The following is an 8,292-nucleotide window of genomic DNA, read 5'->3' on the forward strand; positions in this document are numbered from 1 at the left end:
CTCAGAAGGGGGATCCAATAATTGGTAAGTTTTACCAACACATTGAGGACCCTGAGAACTTTCCCCTGACGGATACCGATTACAGTGGGAAAGAGGACCTTAGAATGTTGATGAAATGTCGAAAAAATGTTACAGATCCAAGACGGTTTGTTGGTAAGGAAATCCCAAGCTGGCCATGATCAGTGGGCGGGCCCTACCTCATTCCGAAGCCTGATGTTAAGTCATGCCCATGATGTGGCCACCGCCGGTCATAGGGGGTTTCACACAACACTTGAGATCTTAAGAGAGGTTGCATACTGGCCACAGATGGGGCAGGACCTCGACCAATACTTGAAGGGGTGTCTTGTGTGTGCAAAATTTCAGCCAACATCCCTCACACACCGTGCGCCTCTCCAAAATAGGGGGATGACACTGCCATGGTCAGATTTGCAAGTCGACTTCATAGGCCCCGTGATTCGCTCTTCTAGGGGAAATAAGTACATGTTGACGGTGACATGCTTATTTACTAAATGGGTGGAATGTCTCCCGGCCCCAAACTGCAAGGCAGAAACAGCAGCTGCCCTGATGATCAACCACATCTTTTCACGTTTTGGTCTACCCCAAAGGATTGAGTCAGACAGAGGTAGCCACTTCACCAGCGAAGTAATGACTAAGATGTGGGAGATACTGGAGGTTAAAAGGAAGCTACATATTGCTTACCGGCCAGCCTCTTCTGGTGCAGTGGAGAGATACAACAGAACCATTGTGAGCATCTTAAAAAAGTTTGTGGCAGATTCGGGGCCAAGTTGGGATATCCGATTACCTCTGGTCCTAATGGCCATCAAATCTACCCCTTCATCTGCAACTAAAATGTCACCGTTTGAGCTGATGACTGGACACAAGATGGTGCTTCCCCAGCATTTGCTCTACAGGACCCAAGAGCAGACACTGATTAATGCCTCCACAACTCATGAGTATGTGGAGAATTTAAGGAAACACCTTCAACACGCTTTTGCCTATGCTCAGTGGAATCTAGAAAGATCAGCCGAGCGTATGAAAACTCATAATGATTTGAAGACTATTAGGAAAGAATACAATGTGGGAGACCGGGTCTATCTATACAATTTCGAAAGGAACCAGGCCAAACAGCGGAAATGTTTGCCTACATGGAAGGGACCTTTTGAAATTGTAGACAAGGGAGGTCATTACGACCCAGGCGGTAAGTACACCAACTTTACCACCATGGTGTAAACTATGTTTACACCATGGTGGATGGAGGATTTACCGCCCCATTCCAAGGTGAGTGGGGCGGTAAATCCCCATTTCCCATTTACCCTTCCCCATTCCCATTTTTGCCCCATAGGGCATAATGGGAGTGGGGAAGGCGCTAATTACGGCACCGTAAATTACGGTGCCGTAATTAGCACCAAGGTGGTTTAGCGCCATGGATTTTAACACCTGCTAAAAGCAGCCGTTAAAATTGGAATCAGGCGTTAAGGGTTAACGACGGCGTTAACCCTTACCGCCTGGGTCGTAATGACCTCCAAGATCTCCCCAGTTGCCTACAAGATCCGCATCCCCAAAGGTAGTTTGGCGGAAGGGGAAGACAAGTGGGTCCATATTAATCAGCTAAAGTGTTGCCATCCCAGGCACACTCTGCAGCAACTGGAGGAGTCCTCTGCAATCCCAGAGGGGGCCAATCCAGAGTAATACAAGTCCAACCCTAAAATATCCCACATATAGCCTATATAATTCACGAATATGTTTCTGCCGCTTTGCTTTGTCATCCTAGGAGAGATGAAACCATGGAGACTGACCAAGGAGGATGACCCGGGGACCGAGAGCGAAGATCCGAGGGGCCTGGGGTACCGCCCAATACTCCCATCAGGACTGGCGAGGGTGAACCGAACGATCCACCCTGATGGAGGAAAAGGTGCTGAACTTTGCCATCTGCGGAATCGGAAGAAGATGATGCGGACATCCCAGCACATGGATCGAAACATCCTTTGCACCCGACTCCCCCTCGACTCGAAATCAAAGTGCAGTCAGGCGGGGGGGGGCTTGTCAGGTGTCTTGACCCACGTTTGAATTATAAGGCTACAACATTTGGTGCTGTGGGCTAAGAAAATCCAAGATGGCCGAAAAAGTCCACATTTGCGCCAGAATCCAGGAAAACCGCACAGTTTTGCACACACCAAAATGATTGCCTGACCTGCCACCCACCAGTGCGAGCGTGATGGGCCAGAAGCGCTATGAGTGAAACGTGGTGCCAAAGGAAAAACAGCAGTGCCTGTTAGCTCAAAAAGCGCTTTGAAATCACATTTGTTTCTCTGAAATGCAAGCTAAAAATGCCTATTTTAGACATTGCAAGATATTCAAAAATCTCACTGAACACCAGCAGACATTTGGCAGAATGTAGTCTTGTGTGCATACAAAATCTGGAAAGATGAAGAGCCTAAAATAATGTTTATAACAAAACTGGCTAAGCTGTGGATGTCAGCAGCTTAAGTGAAATCAGATTTAAAACCACTAAAATCGAAATGTTTAAAATAAATGAGTGACCTACTTTTGAGTGTCACATAGGTTGCAACTGTTTAAATGTCATAGTTTTTAACTTACAATCAGCGTTCTAGCTGCATGTGTAAAAATTGTAAGTTTGATTTGAATGAAGAAAAACTGGGAACAAAAGTGACATTTAGCTGAAGCCTGGCTTAAAGAGATTGAATTCTGCCTGACAACTACCCCCGACAGGAGTTGAAACTTGCCCAGCAACTTCATTCACAGGCCTGGCCTGCATTCTGCTGCCCCCGCCAAAGGAGATTACACCTCTCTGATTGAATTAGGGGTGGAGTACCTGGGGCTGCAGGAAACAGAACAATGAGCTTTCCTTGGCCCAGGCAAATGCTAATCAAGGGGTCGTAAATGGCTTACTCTGGGAAGAACCTGGGAGGAGCAGTGCCTCTGTGAGCAAGCTGAGCTTGGAGGAAGTGGACAAACCAGAAATTCCACCATGTGCTTTGGGAAGCCACACCCATCTGGGCCAGGGCATAATTTTAAAAAGATGGATAATTCATAGTACGGAAGTGTCAAAATTATGTAAATAATATCATCATTCCTGTGATTTTTCTGTGCACATTTTAAGAGGTGTTAGGACTCTGTGGTATGTTCTGGGGGTAGTAGCGGAAAATAAGGTATTACTCCAAATGTCTGTATGTTAAAAATCTGACACTTTATCATCTGATGCCCATATTCCTTGTGCACATTTGTGTAAATTCTGGAAAGGTTTAGAGGTTGTGCTCTTGATGAAAAGGGCAGAATTCTGTCAGGAGTGTACACAACATCTTACAAAGACAGGGATGATATGGTTTGGTGCTACAGAAAATATGTTAACTGGACATAAAATATTAGAAAAATTGTACATAGATGAATATGTATTTGGATCAAAAATAGATTTGTGCGCAAATTGACAAGGGGAGGATCCTCTGACCCATAAACCTACCTCATCACGATGACACTTCATTTCTTCCCCAATCAGAGGACGGTAGATTCTCTCACCTATCAGGATCCTCAGAGGGTTGGGTATAGAAAGACAGCCTTCCCACCCACTTTCAAAAGACATAAAAAGAGCCACTAAGACCCAGGAAGGGACATTCACTTTTCCATTTCAACTGATTTCTTGCGAAGCATTTTGCCGGACGACTTCAAATCCAGACTTCAAATCCAGACAGATCCAGAGATCCAGAACTTAGACTCAAGAACTTAAAGCAGAGGGGCCAAACTACAAGCTGAATCCTTTTCAGCAGGCCTCAAAATCTTTTGCAACCTGATTCAACAGCCGGGCGAGCTGTTTGATTCTGGCCTAGAACCCTGTGCCAGAAACACCCAGAAAGGAGAGCTGTATCCAGTGCTGAGCCCAGAACCAGAGATCCAGAACCGCAGCCCAGACCCAGACCGCTGTGAGCAGAACCAGTGCCAGAGACCGTCCCGTGGCGATAGAACCGCAGCCAACCTGACCAGATCTTGACAGCCTATTTCAAATTTATAGTGTGAGTACCCAGCCAGAACTGTGCATAGTCATCTATTAGTTTAAAATAAGCTTATCCCATCCAATTCAACCTGCCTAGAACTGCATTAGAAATCGCGTATTCATTCTGTGACTTTAAATCTGTGAAAGTGTCATTTGCCATTCTGAATCATTACTTTATTTCTGAAAATCTACCTCCACAAAATTGTCCGTATCATTGGAACCGCATATGCTAGGAACGAGATTTAACTTTCATCTTAAAGCTAGGATCCTCCGTTTTCCAACGAGCCCTAAACCGACTTTCTACTCCTCATAGTTTTGAGGACGCATTCAGAAAAAGTGCCGCGAAATGCAACTAGCTCATTTCACCACTTGTAAAAAAATCGCTGTCTTTTGCTGCAACTGCTGAACTACGTTTTCAGCCTGATAATCCCTCATGAATCACTGGTAGTGTTGACCTGAACAAATCTTAAATAGCTATCACCTACCCTGAATCTCCTATAGGGAATTAAAATCATTTTTAGCATATTTCCACTACTTTGCAAATCACATTTAAAGTATTTTTGCCTGTGTTTTAAAATCATCCCTGTGCTCTAAGCTTGCTAGGGGGGAACTGAATTGGTATTTCATTTGATGGTATTCCTGAAAACTGTGTGCTCACCTTCCATCTCTTTACATTGCATAGGGGGGGGAGTGAATTGCAACAAGGGGAAAGGTGATTATATTATCTCTTGTTGAAACCATGTCAGTTTATTTCTGTACTGCATTCTTTTCCATCATTGAATTCCCTTGAAACCATAAAAGTGTTCTCAGCTACCTTATTCTTTTTATACCAACTCCTAAGTGATTAGAAAAGTGTGCTAGTGTAACATTATCCATTGTTGATCACTGTCATATTCTTAAGTGTGCTATCAAATATTCATTTATTTATAAAAGTGTGATATATATCTTGTTTCATTTTCCAATAAATTTGTAAATTGCAAAACAAACCTACTTCTTGGCTCAGTGAGGTCAGGGGGATTCAAAGAGAGGGGCTTTATATAAGGGTTTATCATCCAGATTATAACTTGTCATAAAAATATATAAATAAGGGCTTCCCTTGGGCATCCCAGACTAGGCATTGACTTAGTTGGAGTGCTGAATTGAAGTCCCTTAACACTACCGTTCAAGGTTTCTGATGGTCAGGACTTTTATTTTGTGGAGTGTTCTCGGTAATTCACGCTGATTCGTTCTTGGATTCTTCTGTCGCGCTATAGATCTCATCATATCCTTCTGACAAATGTTCCTCATTTTCCGATATGTCTTCACAAGATACTATGTTGTCTTCACTTGATTTTGTATCTTCCTTGTATTCATCGATTATGTATAGTGAAGACGAGTCAGAGTGCTCATCTATAACATACGCTCATGGTAGTTCTTCCGGCCTATCTGTACTATCTTCTGAGATGGACCTCTTCATATGTGGATAGGTTCATCAATAATTCCAAGTCTCTTTTGTCCTTTATTTCTTGTTCCTTTATTTTGGCTGGTTTTCGAATTTCTTTTATTAGCTCGGAGTTAAAGTCTGTTTTCTTCATGATTTGTTTGGTCTCTTTTTTATTAATAGGTTTGGGCAGGTTTGAAGGCAATTTCAGATTTCTTAGGAAAGCTCTCGAACCTCTCTTGGTCGGATTTGTGGTTTTCCTATATATTTTCCCATGTATATTGGGGGTTTTCATATTAGAATTGTTAGTTGTTTTCTTAGAGCTGTCAACTTGTGCCTCCGTAAGAATTGGATTAGCAGTTTCATTTGTTGATTGTGTGGAAGCCTCTTTGGAACATTGTGATGTCGTTCCTTTCAGCCTTTCTTTTTTCATGGTCTCTGCAGACGTTTGACGAAGAGGGGAAGATTATTGACTACTATGTTGTCTTGGGTGTCTCTTCCTGGTGCTCTTCATTTGGTTGCTCTCTGGTGTCAGCTTGCTGTTTTTTGTCTCTTGGTTTATTGTTTCGAGGGTACTTCCTTGTTTGTCTTTTTTCTCCTGTTGTTTAGCAGCGAGCAACTTAATTAATGTTGTTATTTGTTCTTTATCTGCGCGATCATGTCTTGCAAGCTCGAATAGACGGTTCTGCCATTGATAGGAGGCTTCATCTTCCGCGTCCAACCGACTTTGTATTTTGGTGGTGAATGCTTCCATATAGATTTGCTTATTTGCATCAGCGCAATTAGTGTGGCCTGGTCACGCGTAGTTTCACTGATCGTCGTTGTCGTGTGGAAGTCCTGTGGAGAATGAATATATTTGTCAGAGCTGAATACCTCTTTAGTTTGTTCTTTCTCTTGGTTCTCGTCGGGTAAGCTTTTGTTGCATTCCTTTTTCTCAATTTTCAGAGTTGATGTCTTTGTTACATCTCTCAAATCTAATTTAACAGGTAATAGGTTTCCAAAGATTTCATGTCTTCTTTCGTGATTGCTCATTAAAGATTGGATTTCAGTAATATCAAGTGAGAGTCTTGTAAGGCGTTGTTTTCCCGATTCTGGGTTGTTATCTGTAGCTCACTTTTGAGTTAAATCATAGTTCAGTTGGCACATCCCTTTTGCCTGTAGTGCTTTGTATTTTTGGATGGTGGCTGCCATTATGTCCTTGTCGTTTCTTTGTTGTATGGGTTGTTTTTTCACAGTCGCATTTCTGTTCTTTCCATTGTGCGTCGCTCTTTCATATTTTTTGTCTTTTTTTCCCTTTCCTTTCTCCGACATCATCAGAGCCGTCTCAGTCATGGTTGTTATCCCGGTACCATTTCTCTTGAGAAGGAGTGGTATTCTGTGAGAGATTCTGCTTGTGAACGTCGTCTTGGTATTTCTTTTTGCAAATAAGCACAGTGGTTTTAGATTTAGGTTGTAGCTGTGGTTCGCCACCGCCTGTAGGACTCAGTTGCACTGTCTCTGCTTCCCTGTTTAAGGGATGTAGTGCTAGTTCATCAGATTGTATAGAATGTCCTGGTGTTTTCTGCTTTTCAAGTGTCCACAGTCTTCTGTGGTTTTCTTGCTCTTCCATCTCTATGTCTGCGCTTATTTTCCCCTTTGCTGTATTTTGCAAAAGTCCATGTCTCTCTTTGCTGTTTTTTCTTGATTCAACAGAATCGGGGGCCATAATGCTGTCTCTTTTGTCTTTCTTTGATTCATGCGCCAAAGGCGCAGTCAGACAAGGTAATATGGGGGGTTCATTTAGAATGGAGGAATTAATCTGCTTCTCTATTTCTATATTTGAGTATTGTTTTGCATGGTGTCTAGTTTTTGGGACTGGTGGAGGCAACCATGGTGTCAATGCGGGGAGCAGATATCGCGCAGCACACTTATGGCTATGTCATGCTTTAAAGCTGTTTGTCTTTTAGTTGCCCAAAGCTTGCCTGAGACAGTCTGATTGGGACCACTATCTCCTCGTTGGCTCTCAGTGACTCTCGACGGCTAAGTACTGAATCTGATCCACACCGTGGACAGTCCGGAGTTCAGTGTTAATTGCTTCTCCTCCAAGTGGTAAGTTTCTCAATTGTCGCAATGGTGAGGCTCAAAGGATCGAGGCCCGCAGGCACCTCCCGTTGGTAAGTATGGCTGTCAGATCAAATGTTTTGCTTTGGAAGATCAAAGCAAGCACCTCCTGCATTGGATAAGTTCAGAACCAAAGAAGTGGATGGCTTAGGGTTTCTATGAAGTGTAGAATAAGGAGAAGTGTTCTCCACTCCTACACTCTATTAAGCCTTGAAGGCTCAAAGGCTCATAAACAACTCACCGGCAGTCGCCAATGAGCTAAATCAATTTGTTATGTTTATTCACAGGAATTAATGTTTGATGTTCGGTGTTTCAGTAATCAGAGAAGGGAAATGTCATACGGCTCACTGAGGAAACCCAGAGAGTGACTGTTGCATCGAAGTCATTAGTGCACGCTGACAACTATAGTGCGCAGCCGCTCGTGTCCGTGCTGACTCGCGGAGTGGCGGCACATGACCCACGAGGCTGGGTATAAGGTAGCAATCGAGGATGGGTTGGTGGGGTAGATATAGCAGTCAGGAGACAGACTGTATGCGCTTCTCTCGAAGCCGCTCTGGCAAAGAAAGTTACCTGTGTGGCTCACGGCAGCAGACGCGCACAGACTGCCTTCACTCGCCTCCACTCCACTCCGCTCAGCTCCGCAGTTCCAATGGGTTCTTGTAGATTCAGCTCCTCCTGGTCACCAAACAGTGTAGAAAGTCTGGAAAGCACACAGGGCACGCTGCTGACTGCACAGACTGCCTTCTCTCGCCTCCACTCAACAGAG

The sequence above is a fragment of the Ambystoma mexicanum genome, chromosome 2q (genome assembly GCF_040938575.1).
Source record: "Ambystoma mexicanum isolate Mex_15411 chromosome 2q, UKY_AmexF1_1, whole genome shotgun sequence".
NCBI lineage: Eukaryota > Metazoa > Chordata > Amphibia > Caudata > Ambystomatidae > Ambystoma > Ambystoma mexicanum.